Source organism: Notothenia rossii, assembly GCF_949606895.1.
Source record: "Notothenia rossii genome assembly, chromosome: 7".
NCBI lineage: Eukaryota > Metazoa > Chordata > Actinopteri > Perciformes > Nototheniidae > Notothenia > Notothenia rossii.
The window spans coordinates 39617671-39632088 of record NC_136905.1 but is presented as its reverse complement, the minus strand read 5'-3'; positions in this window follow the sequence as shown (position 1 = coordinate 39632088).

Below are 14418 nucleotides of genomic sequence, written 5' to 3'. Positions count from 1 at the left end.
CCATGCTATTTTCTATTTAGAACAAAGACTTCAGAATCTTAAAATCCCTTGACGTTTGTGTGCAATTGTGCTAAATTCATCTCTGGAATCAAGCAAATATGAATATGTTTGCATGACATGAGTTATTTATATTTTGCCATCACTTAATTATACGTTTAATACATTTAAGTCAAGCTAAGGTACATGTGATGGTAGCTAGTTAGTACTCTCGCCTCCTCCAAACAGCATAATAACCAGACAGTATCATTAAAACTAAGTACCAGTTCTAGATCCTTGACTTTAGACAAACAATTCAAGAGACAACATGTATTTACAGATGTAGCACTGAATTTCAGACTCCAGTTTACAGCTTCCTGCCTACGACCTGCATAAAACCAGTATAGAGGAGTGTTAAGCCCTCCCATTATTTTCCAAGAGGGCGTTGCCAGATTTTCAATTTCAGGTTTTAACCAGGAGATGGCGCTTCATTCACAAATACAGAAAGACAAGTTTCATGGACTTTCAGTTGTGTTTTGAAGAGCATTTGAACACTTCAATATTTTAGATCAACTAAAGTATATCTAATCTTGTAATTCAATAATATATAGTCTTTATATATTAAATAATTATAATGTAAATGTTTACATTACACTTCTTTATTTGTTATGCTCATACTTTTACCTTTACAATCGTTTGCTTTAATATGCAGTATATCTTTTGTATATTTTTGTGTTTGCTTCCTCCTGCTCCCTTTCGGACACATACTGTATGATTTATTATTATTATCAATATGAAGATATTAAGATAAGATAAGATAAGATGTTACTTTATTGATTGAACATTTAGTTTAGAATGTGCTGTCCCATGGTAATTCAGAAGGCTCACAGGTCACATTCCGACCATTATTTCAAACAATAGGTGATTTCACACCGTCTACAGTTTGATTTGTATAGAGGGACCTCTGTGGCTGAATGGCCAGATTAGGTGTGGCGCATTTATCATGGTGATCAGAGCTAACTGCCTGCCGTCAGATTTCATTTAAAAAACAGATCTGATTTTAAGACTACTTCAGCGCTCATAAAGAATGATAAGAATAAGAATAATGCATATTCAACTGGTTTAATTAATTAGTGAGTTTATTTAACACTAGAACCGCCAATCGGGTCAATTTGTGTGATGTGTGTTGTGTGTGTGCAATGTAACTTTTTTTCAATAAAATATTAAAGTGTCCCAGTCCGTGACTTTTCCTGAAAGTGTGTTATGTAGCACCCTATGTTGTTAACAATTACATTCTAATAGCGGGATTTGACAGGTTTAGGTAGGCCTATACAAAAACCTCTGGCGGTTCTAGTGTTAAGGTAATTAGGTACAGTAGAAGCCCTTTTTTATCAGTATGAATTTAGCAGTTGAACATAAAAGTCAACTAACTGAGGGTCACTTGCAATGACAGTGTTGTGTCTAACTGTAAGCTTGTCACTCAGAGTAACCTACAGTTAATTTAGCTTCTGGAGAAGAAAGATCAATGGGGGAAGGGGGGAGAGAGCTGTGGTTGAAGGGCCATTAGTTGTGTAAATACACAGCTGAGAGCTGCCGTTTCATTCAGACTGTTTAAAAAAAGGTAACAACAGACTATTTTTCTTAGCAGATGCATGTCAATTTAAATCAATACATACAACTCGTTTTTAAATCAATAAAAACATTTTCTAAATCCATAAAAGCATTTCAATTAATACTGGGAGTCATGTCGTTAATTTGTTGAGAATGTGGCCATGTAATAAGCGGGATAATTTGCAGCGACTTGTTCCTTATGGGGAAAATAGCACCCGTCATAGAGATCAGGATCCCTCCGCCACGCTTTGGGATCCTGATCTGCCGACGAGGCTCCATTAAAATATAAATATTTTTAGTGAATTACTGAGTTTAGGCACGTTAATAACGTTTTAATGAAGTTTAATACAGTATATTCATATGTGTCAGTGATTTCATGTCAATTCGGCGAACATAAACATAAATGATCGTGGTGAAGATGATGATTAAATCAGGATTAAATATCGAGAGCCGGGCTGCATTTCCTCCTGTTCGTTTTTTTCGACTAAACAACATTATTTTGTTAAATAACAACATGGTGATGTTTTGTAAATGATTACATGTCTCTTATTTAGCACAGAGTATGATATCCGTGACATATGGATCTTAACAAAGTTCCGCTGTACATCCAGCGTACTTTATCTGACTTTATTTCACATGAGCTCCAGTGTGAACCCCACTGCACCCCCTGGTGGATCAATGATCCATTGCAGCTGGCTTCATTATAATTAAATGTATCTATCACGGGGGCAGTCTCAAGTCAAGCTGGAGGTTTTCCATTGAGCGAGGGCAGATCACGTACCAATCACGGCTCTCGCGTTTCAAACCGTCTGAAATGAATCGCTACATCTGTAAATACCAATCTTTATTTGAAGGTGCCTCTTAACCTGATATATTAGTTATACAGTAATAGTATTGACAATCTAAAAAAACTGAGCAACTCAACTGTCAACTTTATATTTCTTATTGTCTAAAGCAGCGGTTTTCAAAGTGTGAGGCGCGCCTCCCCTGGGGGGCGCCAGAGAGCTTCAGGGGAGGCGCAGCGCGAGACACAAAAGAACGAGAAAAAGACGAGTAAAGTGACACTTGCCCACTTGTGGCTGTCTGTGGACAGTGAGTTCCCCCACCTCGCCAAAAAGGCTGTAAAAGTGCTCATTCCCTTCACCTCCACCTACCTGTGTGAGTGCAGGTTTTCCGCATTGACTTTTGACTTGATCAAAAGCAAGTACCGGTCAAGGCTGCAGCCAGAGGATGATCTGTGTTTAATCTTCTGTGCATCAAAGACGCAGACTCATTGTTCCCACTAAAGTAGGGGTGAGTGTAATAAAGAGGCAAAGTTGACGTTCAGTGTGTTGCCGGGAGCATATAAGGATTTATCCACCATGTTGAAAATGTTAAAAAAAATATGTCTTGAGAACACGGCGTGCGGAAATATACGGGTCGTGCTGCAGCTAGATGTGCCTGTCCTCTGTAAGAAGGTGTAGGTGACTGACATGCAAGGAAGAACGGCTGTCCACAGGCTGTTCCAACTTTAACAACTGTATTAACTTCCAGGGTAGTGAATTGAACATGCAATTGTAATGGGGTGTGTGGTATATTTTCATGCACGGACACGCATGAGTAGTAATATTCATCCCGCTTTCGTCTCATTAGTATGCATAAAAAAGTGACAGGTCACACCTCCCCCCATTATGCAAATGAGCTAAGTCCCGCCTCCCCTTCGATCGAGGTGTGAGATCTCAAGTAGGTGTGATATCCCAAGTAGGTGTGAGATCCGTCGATAGGAGGGGGTTGATGTTTATTCACAGGTGTGAAAAGCCCCCACTGTTGCGCCTTATGGTGTATAATAAAAAAGGTTTCAATCACATTAGTATGCATAAAAAGTGACAGGTGGGCCCGCCCCCAAGTCTATTAAAACAAAATGCCGCTTCCATCACATTAGTATGCATAAAAGTGACAGAAGGGCCTGCCCCAATTATGTGATGTCAGAAGACCGAGGGGGTTGAAGGATTATTTGAATTATTTGAAGGATTAAAGTAACGTGTTATGGCAGGAAAGTTAAATCTGGTATATTCATTTTAATGTCACCTTATATATATTCATGTGTGTTAAATTTGAAGGGACACAGTATCTTTTCCCTCCCCCAATCTATTGAGGTGAAGTCCTTGTGTTTAGAGAAGAGATGGGAGCATGGGACACCCTTATTTGGAGATAGTGCCGAAACTCTGGAATGTTTCCCTCGTAAAAGAAGGGTGTGCGTTACACAATCTTGTAGCAGATGTGTGTGTGTTTTCATTGCAGTAAGTATATGTGCTACAGGATTACTGGTCAACTATACCTCTGTTCTTATTCTTTCATGTGTGGGTACTAAATGGCTACAAACATTGTGGAGAAATTAGCTTAAACATCTTTTATTACTCTATATGAAATGGAAGCAGTTTTTTATGACAGTGACGAGAGAGTTGGGGGAGGGGACACATTCCGAAGAGTTTCAGCATGTCAATTATCAAGGGAATCGACTTGTTTTCAATAGATATGTGTGGTTGGTTACTTTGTATTAATAATAACAGTATGTGTAAAGGAAGCTGGAAATATACAATGTGAAACCTTTTATTTGAAGTAAAGATGTGAACAATAGCTCAAACAAATGGAAGGGCCATAGGTAGGCCTGTGTGAAGTTTGACTATTTGAAAAGCATCTCTAATACTGCTTAAGAGCATAGGTAATGTGTTCCTCGTTGTTATTGATATGAAAGTAATTAACATGTATTACGTATATTTAGCCAACTATAACAACTATATCTTAAAACATTCTTTTAACTTGTGTGTGGTAACCTGAAGGGGGGAAGATGGACACAGGGACAAAGGGCCATAAAGGGGATGTGTGTGTGCTGGCTACAAGATGTGAAATAAGATAAGGAAACTTGTTGTTTAGAGCAAGTTCGTACCAGACACCAAAAGGTGTCTGGTCTTCGTCAAACTGAATGAGACTTTTTGTTTCCGGGTTTCTTCTGCTGTGTCGCACTGATTGGGTGCCACAGGCCATGTGTTGGTCTCTGCCAATAAGATGACCTCGGGGGGAAAGCCCGCACACACCTCCTCCTGTGTTTTAGTATGAAAGCCTGTGTTTTCCTTTGGTTCGCGCTCTTGTTTTTCACCGGCCGTTCCTGAGACCTGTCTCACACGTGGTAGAACCTGAGCCCGGAGTACTCTGCAGAGTGCTTCGTGATTTCTTTGTATTTGTATCGTTACTCTTTATCATTAAAGCAAGATTATTGTTTAACTTGTATTCTGGTGTTTCTTAATCCCTTCCTTTTCACGAATTCACCCAGCTTATCAAACGACACGCGGAGACGAGGTTGGTTTTCAACATCCTCCAAATCTCCAACAAATGGTGAACCCGACGTTTCTGAGTGGGGTGTTTTCGGGGAAGAGACCACCAGCAGCAAGCGGACGGAATAGTCCAGGGCTAAACATCTCGGCCTCTTCTGACAACTACAAACAGAGCTCTGTACAATAGGCTACCAGGTGAGCAGACACGATTTAATTCGAAACCTGTGATTTGACCATATTCCAAATTTTAGGGTTGTCAGACGAAGTTTACAGTGTTTTTTTTTATAGTAACAATGCAAATGCGTGTTTTAGTTGTTAAAATCGGATATTGAGTTCCGACAGGCCAGAAGGGTATTGAAGTCCCGGGCTTGAAAGTGGAGGTATTCAGTCCCCACAGTTAAAATCGGATATCAAGTTCCGACAGGCCAGAAGGGTATTAAAGTCCCGGGCTTGAAAGTGGAGGTATTCAGTCCCCACAGTTAAAATCGGATATCAAGTTCCGACAGGCCAGAAGGGTATTGAAGTCCCGGGCTTGAAAGTGGAGGTATTCAGTCCCCACAGTTAGACTGTCTAGAGTAGTCAGTTGGTTGTATTAAGTCTCCATATAAGACTGACTCAAAATAACGAATCCACAGCTCGACGGGGCTGGAGATGAGTTATTTTTTATAAGTGATCCAAAGGAGAGTAACGCAAACTTCAGAAAGTCATTCTGAAGTGACCGGGCCTCACTATATCCTTTGGTGTGTTGTGAATATTTACTGGTAACAAGGACAGTAAGTCAGATCAATAGATATGAAGTCTGTGAATATTTACTGGTAACAGAAACAGCCTAAGTCAGATGAATAGATACGAAGTCATAATGAAAGGAGAATTTTAACGAGAGGAGCGTGAGTTAAGAGCTTACGAGGACAGTGGGTTCAAGCAAAAAAATTGAATAAAAGGATAGCAGAAGTGTTAATTGTTGAAAGAAGCCCCCCTTTTCCAAAGGAGAGGCTGAGAACTACAGCAGGGGAGAGAGAAGGGGGTGTCAGTATTTGTCTGTGAGAGTTCCCCCCACCCTTTTTCCTCTCGAGAGCAGCAGCAGCAGCCCGGAGTGTGTCTGCTTGCTTTTTTCTCTAGTGATCTGAAGTTGGAGTGAAATACATAGAAAATTAACAGATCAAGGTGTGATTTGAAGTGGTAGATATATTGAAATAAATAAGAAACAATGATTTGCTGCTATTTAAATATAGTCTTTGAGAACTGATTGATACCGTTGCATTGCGTTGTGAATTTCATGGTATTTGTCATTAACTAAGGATTGTACTTAATTATATTCCAAGGGGAAAATTATATTAAATACAGGAACAAAAGAGTAGAAAGTAAAGAGAAGGTTTTTGTAAGTTTGTCAGAGGGAATCTGTTAATGTTTAAGCATGACAGAGGTCCTGCACGAGGTTTTGCTCCAGCCATCTCACACGGTTACACAAAGGGGTGATTTATGAGAAACTTGTGGTCAGGAGAAATGAGATGTTTTGGAAAGTAGACAGAGAGAGAGAGAAAAGTAAGGTTGTTGCTAAAATATAGAGAGTAAAAGTTATATAAAGTTAACTACTATTCGGGAGAATGTCATATTGTTGAATGAGTAACCTAAAATAAGTGAAGATGGTGAAATAGTTTGATTAAGGATACAACCGGTAACTACTGATTAAATACACAGTGATGGTGTACATGAACATTGAGAGTAGATTAAGTTGTTTTGTTCTTCATGCTTTTCACCAGAAGTCATTTGAATTGTTATTATTTTTAAGTAGTGTTGTTTTGTGTTATATTTCTAGACTATAATGTACCCACATGCATGTGGTTTCTTTGTCCCAGTTCATTTTAAAGTCAGCCGCCTCATGGCTAAATCTATTTGACCCCATGAGGTCAAGAGTCATTCTGTTAGACCACCATCTTGTGAAAGACAAATCATTGTTCTTTTGTCACATTTTGAATTAGAAAAGAGTTCATTTTGCTAGATCAATTTATCTATAAATGTTGTAGTGGGACTTTTGTGTTTGCTAACATTTTTAGGAACGACAACACTAGGAGATGAGTAAACTCAAGAATCCGTGGAGTGTAAATACATTGAGAAAAACACATTTTTATACTATACTTTTTGCACATCATAGACAAGGAATTTAGACAGTATAAATAAATATTCACCAAAAGTAATAAGTAAAATGGAAAGTAGACATGGGCCTACACTTGAGTCAAATTATATTACTGTGATCTGATCAGTGTGCTCTGCAGGTTTACTATTGTTCTAAGTAACAGTGGGATTTAAAATATTGGAGAAAGTATGGAGATGTTCTTTCGTAGTGTGTGAAATATGTAATGCTTGAAACAGGTATTTCAATTTATGGAAGAAAATGGTTTCCTGAAAGAGTCAGGTTGGGTAGATATGTAACAATGGATGAAACAATTTATAGAGGGAGTTTTTGTAATATCATTAGTAGACATTAATGGTGTTGTTTAGATGGCATTTAGCAACTAAGACAGATAGTATGATTAGAAAGAGACAGAGTGGAAAGGGTTGGATTGATTCAATCTCAGTGTGCTAGATTTCTTATGGATAATGCGTCCCGGGACCTGGACTCCCCCTCTGAGTTAGAAAGGCTACGACCCCGTCCCTCCAAGCAGACAAAAGACCCAACCCAAAAGGAGGCTCCTCCTTCTCCATCAAACAGACAGAGAACCGGAGCTGAACCGTCTCCACCTGAGGCATCCAGAACCAAACCGCTTGCTGACATACAGAAATACTCTCATCAGTCCCTCAGACAGGGCATGAAGCTGAGCCACGAGATTTGGCACAGGAGCAGAGTGGGGGACATGAGAGCAGAATCCGCCCTCCATGAAGCAGCAGAGAGACTGTAAAGGGGAGATGAAATGCAAAGCAGTGCAAAGAACAGTGGCATGATGTGGGCTGCAGATGTGACTGGGCCAAAGGCTGCCTAAAACAGTTACAGCGGATGGATTCAAGAGCTGATTTACTGAAGAGAAGACAGAATCAGAGGAGTTGGCATAGTCGATTTGAAGTGAGGAGGTCGGGGTCACGGCTTGAGACAACCAGGGGAGGAGAAAAGGAAAACGGGAATGAGTGAGTTTACACATAAACACACTTATTCACAAAACGCGCATAGAAGACACCACATTTAAAGAACTTGAATTGACTTGATAAATAAGTAAAGATAAAAAGAGGTATTAACCATGAATTAATCGATTGGTAAATTCAAAATAGCAGTAAAGAGGAAACTATTAATGTAAAATGAGAAAATCATCCTAAAAACACACTGAGGGTTAAAGGGGGAGACATGAGGGAAATATGCACTACACTTTAAGCAGGGGGTGTTTTGGAGTAAAACAGTGTAGAACCATATTCTTCAATCTTTCCATCATATTAATAAATTATTCTTCAAGAGATTTTTATTCATGTGTGAATAAAGTAGTGATCTCATTTGTTACAATATTGATTTCACCATTGTGGCATAGTTATTACCATAGGAGGGCTTTAGGATGGAAACTGTTTTTAATCCTTGGTAAAGTAAAGGGTGATGGTTGCATGTTCGGACACCCAAGTTTCCACACACTGCTAAAGAGTTTAACATTGTTTTTAAGTAGACCGGAATTGAAGATAAATGAGTATAATGAGCTATGAAATGCAGAGCTACACAGATCCTAGTAATGTTTTGACTTAAGATAATAGTTATGTACACAAGTTTCTGAATTAGATTTCTTAGACATTTTAATACTACTTAGTTGTAAATAAATTGCAGTAGTAGTAGTACTATTATGAAGTGAGTTTTGTACCAAGTTGCAGGAAATGTGGGAAGCAGCCGTCCCGATGACAAGTTAGAGATATCTGACTTAAGGTGGTAATCGTGAATTGATAAATGATGGCGCTCCATATATGACTGATTTTTGTAGACAAAGGATACTGGCCTTTGCTGAAATATCAAAGTCTCTGCAGAGCACGACACATGGCCAATGAAACTGAGACCAAATGACCTTTGACCCTGACTGACAGTGTGACTTGAGAACAGCACTATCAATGACTGACTCTGGGGCTGACCAAACTTGACTTTACAACCTGACAGTGTGAGTGTGAATGAATTTCTGCATGTGATCAGTGTAACTGCATGATTCTAAAACAATAACTAACCGAGCATGTCTTTGGACTAATACATTATTTTGGAGCTCCATGGGAAACACAGGTTTCCTACAATTCCACACATTTGGAAAAAAGCACATGTGACCCGTTTCTAATTCCCACAGGAGTTGGCGGTTTGCAAATGTAAAACTCAAACTAAAATCTAAAGATTCTGTTTCTTTTAGGACTGCCAGCTGGAAATGAACACTTATTTTCCCTGGAGTGTTTACTGTGAAAGATGATGGATATACTTTTGTGAATGATGTTTGGTATTTTCTTATAACCACTGGTTACCTGAAGGTTTTCTTCCCATACAGGATTTTATTACACATGTTTACATGTGTAAAAAGGGGGAGTGTGGGATATTTTCATTTAGGGACTGGAAGAAACCTGCCGCCCCAACTCAGATGTTCAATCTGACCATTGATTGACAGTTTTAGATTTAACCTGCTCCATATCTGGGGATAAGATACTGTTTGATGAATGTTGACATGTTTCTAATATTGATTGAGTTATAACAGGTAACACAGATGCAGAATCAGTGGCCAAGGGGCTACTGAGAGAGATGTCATTCCAGAATGAGAATGAGAAGGTGAACTGTGATAATGAAACAATTTTGTAATATTTCAACAGGTATTAAAGTAACTGAGGTTTGAAATGTAGAAAGAACATATTACAGCTAAGTTAAAACATAGTAATGTAATGAGATAGAATTTAATTTAGACAACATCTTGTAACTAGCCTGGTAAAGAAGTAAAAGCCATAGACTGTTTAGATCATTATGGGGATGTACATTTAATTTAAAGTCATAATAGAAAGACATTAGATGACAGTATGTTGGATTTCTGTATTCATTTTTCAGCTTGATAATATCCAAGCAGTGACAGGTAGAAGCAGTCTCGCCTGGAAATTATTCACTTTGTCAGTATCATGATTTTAGTTGTTTTTAATCCATAACATTAGTGTGTTCCATTACCAGAGACGTTAGCAGTTCATATTATATTTAGATTTTAAATGGGATCTCAAAGATTTCATTTATAATAACACAGATGCTTGTCAGGAATTCAGAGCTATTGAGATATGTTATTTAGTTCACCTGAAGATGTTGGGGTTTATTTTGTTGACACAGGCCAAGTATTAGAATTCTGAAGTGGCCTACCAGCGGTGGGTCAAACACCTGAGGGCCCAGAAGCCCTGAGCGTAGACTTGAGGGGTGGGTATCAGATTTCTCCACACAGGTTGCTGACGCCAAAAGGGGGACCCGAGGAGCAGGAGGCCGACACAGCGGAGTTCGTCTGGCTGAAGGTCGTCAGGCCTACGTGACTCAACCCCAGGTTCTCCGGCCTCTACAGAGTGACCCAGAGGACATCTCATGCCGTCCGCCGAGGAGCAAAGGGGGACATCTGGTACTACTGGAGCCAGTGTGCGGCGAGGAACACTCCGGCTAGGACCTTGGAGGACATCAGGATGGACCTGGCTATCGTCAACGCGGACATCCCTACAGCAGACGACTTGGAAGCAGGCATCAGCGGACTGGAGGAGAAGGACCTCGCGGACATCCCTACAGCAGACGACTTGGAAGGAGGCGTCAGCGGGCTGGGGGACTTCTCGAGGCAGCAGAGGAGTCTACTTCTCTCTGATCAGATTCATCAGTTCCACCTTTGAAGGAAAGGCCGCATCTCCCCCTCCCTATCAGCTGCCCTTGTTGGCGTATTCCGCTGAGGGGGGGGGGGGCCCTGATGATTCAACAACACGCAAGGATGCTGCTTTCTGGCACTCAGGCTCTCACTCTGATAGTTTCTTCATTGTCATTGGAGGTTGTTTTCTGTTCTCAAGGGTTTAATGAAGGGGGACAGACACAGTATCAAAGAATGACAGTAGTTTGTTTCAAATGTCTTATGTGTGTTGGTCTCGTTAATGCGAGACCAAAAAGGGGGAATTGAAGGATTATTTGAATTATTTGAAGGATTAAAGTAACGTGTTATGGCAGGAAAGTTAAATCTGGTATATTCATTTTAATGTCACCTTATATATATTCATGTGTGTTAAATTTGAAGGGACAAAGTATCTTTTCCCTCCCCCAATCTATTGAGGTGAAGTCCTTGTGTTTAGAGAAGAGATGGGAGCATGGGACACCCTTATTTGGAGATAGTGCCGAAACTCTGGAATGTTTCCCTCGTAAAAGAAGGGTGTGCGTTACACAATCTTGTAGCAGATGTGTGTGTGTTTTCATTGCAGTAAGTATATGTGCTACAGGATTACTGGTCAACTATACCTCTGTTCTTATTCTTTCATGTGTGGGTACTAAATGGCTACAAACATTGTGGAGAAATTAGCTTAAACATCTTTTATTACTCTATATGAAATGGAAGCAGTTTTTTATGACAGGGACGAGAGAGTTGGGGGAGGGGACACATTCCGAAGAGTTTCAGCATGTCAATTATCAAGGGAATCGACTTATTTTCAATAGATATGTGTGGTTGGTTACTTTGTATTAATAATAACAGTATGTGTAAAGGAAGCTGGAAATATACAATGTGAAACCTTTTATTTGAAGTAAAGATGTGAACAATAGCTCAAACAAATGGAAGGGCCATAGGTAGGCCTGTGTGAAGTTTGACTATTTGAAAAGCATCTCTAATACTGCTTAAGAGCATAGGTAATGTGTTCCTCGTTGTTATTGATATGAAAGTAATTAACATGTATTACGAATATTTAGCCAACTATAACAACTATATCTTAAAACATACTTTTAACTTGTGTGTGGTAACCTGAAGGGGGGAAGATGGACACATGGACAAAGGGCCATAAAGGGGATGTGTGTGTGCTGGCTACAAGATGTGAAATAAGATAGGGAAACTTGTTGTTGAGAGCAAGTTCGTACCAGACACCAAAAGGTGTCTGGTCTTCGTCAAACTGAATGAGACTTTTTGTTTCCGGGTTTCTTCTGCTGTGTCGCACTGATTGGGTGCGACAGGCCATGTGTTGGTCTCTGCCAATAAGATGACCTCGGGGGGAAAGCCCGCACACACCTCCTCCTGTGTTTTAGTATGAAAGCCTGTGTTTTCCTTTGGTTCGCGCTCTTTTTTTTCACCGGCCGTTCCTGAGACCTGTCTCACACGTGGTAGAACCTGAGCCCGGAGTACTCTGCAGAGTGCTTCGTGATTTCTTTGTATTTGTATCGTTACTCTTTATCATTAAAGCAAGATTATTGTTTAACTTGTATTCTGGTGTTTCTTAATCCCTTCCTTTTCACGAATTCACCCAGCTTATCAAACGACACGCGGAGACGAGGTTGGTTTTCAACATCCTCCAAATCTCCAACAGGGTGGAGTGAGATAAAAAAAAAAGAACCCCGTGCAGATAACAAGCCAGTCATTTCCAATCATCAAGTCATCTTTCCAAAAAGAAAAAATGGCCAAGAGACGCCTCGATATGGGTTTAATCAGCGAGACGCCTGTGACAACTTACCCCCATCCATCCGGAGCGCCAATCAAGAAACGGATGCAGTATCTGTGCCGGGTTCAAACACCTCCGGTCGAAGATCTTGAAGAAAAATGGCTTCTGGAAAATGAACATGTTTGGGGATGTATGGCGAATGAACTGCATTTCTACAATCTGAAGAATGGAGAAATGTATGGACCCCACAGTGTTAAAGCGACGTTGACCTCAACAGATTGGGCTGTGTTAACTCTGGTGTCTTCCAGAGATCTCCACGCAACCATTGTATCGGAAGAAGTAGTGCATCAAGAAAATACTGTGAAACCAGCGGTGTACAAGATATGTGCAACAAAAAGCAAAGAAACGCAAACAAAAAGCGAGATCAGAGAAGAGTTTTCACCGTTACCCCTCAATGTGGAGGAAGAAGAAGGAAATATCCCCCCGCCGCCAGAAGTGAAAAGAGTCCTGACAAGCACCGTCTGGGAAACTAAAAGCGGACCATCTGGGCGATGGTATTACCGCGCAAGCCGTTTGCTGACGCGGGGGAGGGGTTCTCTCTAAAACACAGTGTCCTGCCATCTCTCTCTGTTTCTGCTGATGTGTAAAATATACAAAATAACGTTTTATATACTTACTCTCTTGTTAAAAGGTGATGAAGTTTGTAGCGTAAGCCAGCCATCAGTGTTCTAGTTTTAAGGATCGAAGGATCCAATGTATTTTTAAATGGAGCAGAAATAGAACTAGTCTCCCAGTGCAAGTATCTTGAACAGAGAGTGTCATATTGGACTCGCACTTGACTTTTTAAGAAACATATCCAGAAAGTATCCAATACCATTAAATTCAACTTGCAACATTTTAAACAAATTAGAACTTTTTCTTAACTGTCAATGCTGCAAAGTCATACCTCCACTGTATGATTCTATCCCACATTGAATACTGTTTTACAAACTGGTCGTTTGCTTGTGCCACACACCTGAAACCCATAGAACAGCTGTTCAAGAGAGCTATCCAGGTGTTTGACAGAAAGCCACAGTCATACCACCACTGTACCATCCTTGAATATGCTGCTCATGCTCTTTCTGCATATCATGTATTTATTTTTGCTGTATATATATATACAAATGTCATGTTCTTATATGCTGTATTAGACCCTCCAGAAAAACGCGGGCCAAAATCCTTAATTATGCGGGCTAAAATCATTGATTATGCGGGCTAAAATCCTTGATTATGCGATAAAAATGCGGGGTTTTTATGTGATTTTATGCGGGGAAATTGCGGGAAGTTGCGTAATATGCGGAAAGTTGCGAAATATGCGGAAAGTTGCGAAATATGCGAACAGTTGTGAAATATGCGGGAAGTTGCGAAATATGCGAACAGTTGTGAAATATGCGGGAAGCGGAACAAAGTTGATTGTTCTCCCGCACCCTGTTACTAGGCTACTACTGAATGAAAGGGAGCACTTTTAAAGAGTTGCTATGATAAACAAGCATACTAGAAGCAAGCTACATCACAGAAAGACACACACACACACACACACACACACACACACACACACACACACACACACACACACACACACAGACACAGACACAGACACACACACACACACACACACACCTACCTCCTCCTCATTCTGTTTTCATTTACTCGTTCGTTATCTGACCAGCTTCAATATTGTAGGCTACTCACCTAGTTTCTTGCAACCCTCAAAAGGGTTTTGGAGGTTGAAGCCTCTGTGAGCGTGAGTTGCTTAGCTTTCTTGTTCGCAGCAGAAACCATTTTTGAATGTTTGAGCGAATCGAAGTGGGTATTCACAGTCGATTTCCTTTTATGCTCCAACACACAGTTGCACGGGGTACAGAACAGTTTCCCCCCACTTTCGTGCAAGACATTGGGGTACTGCTTTGCC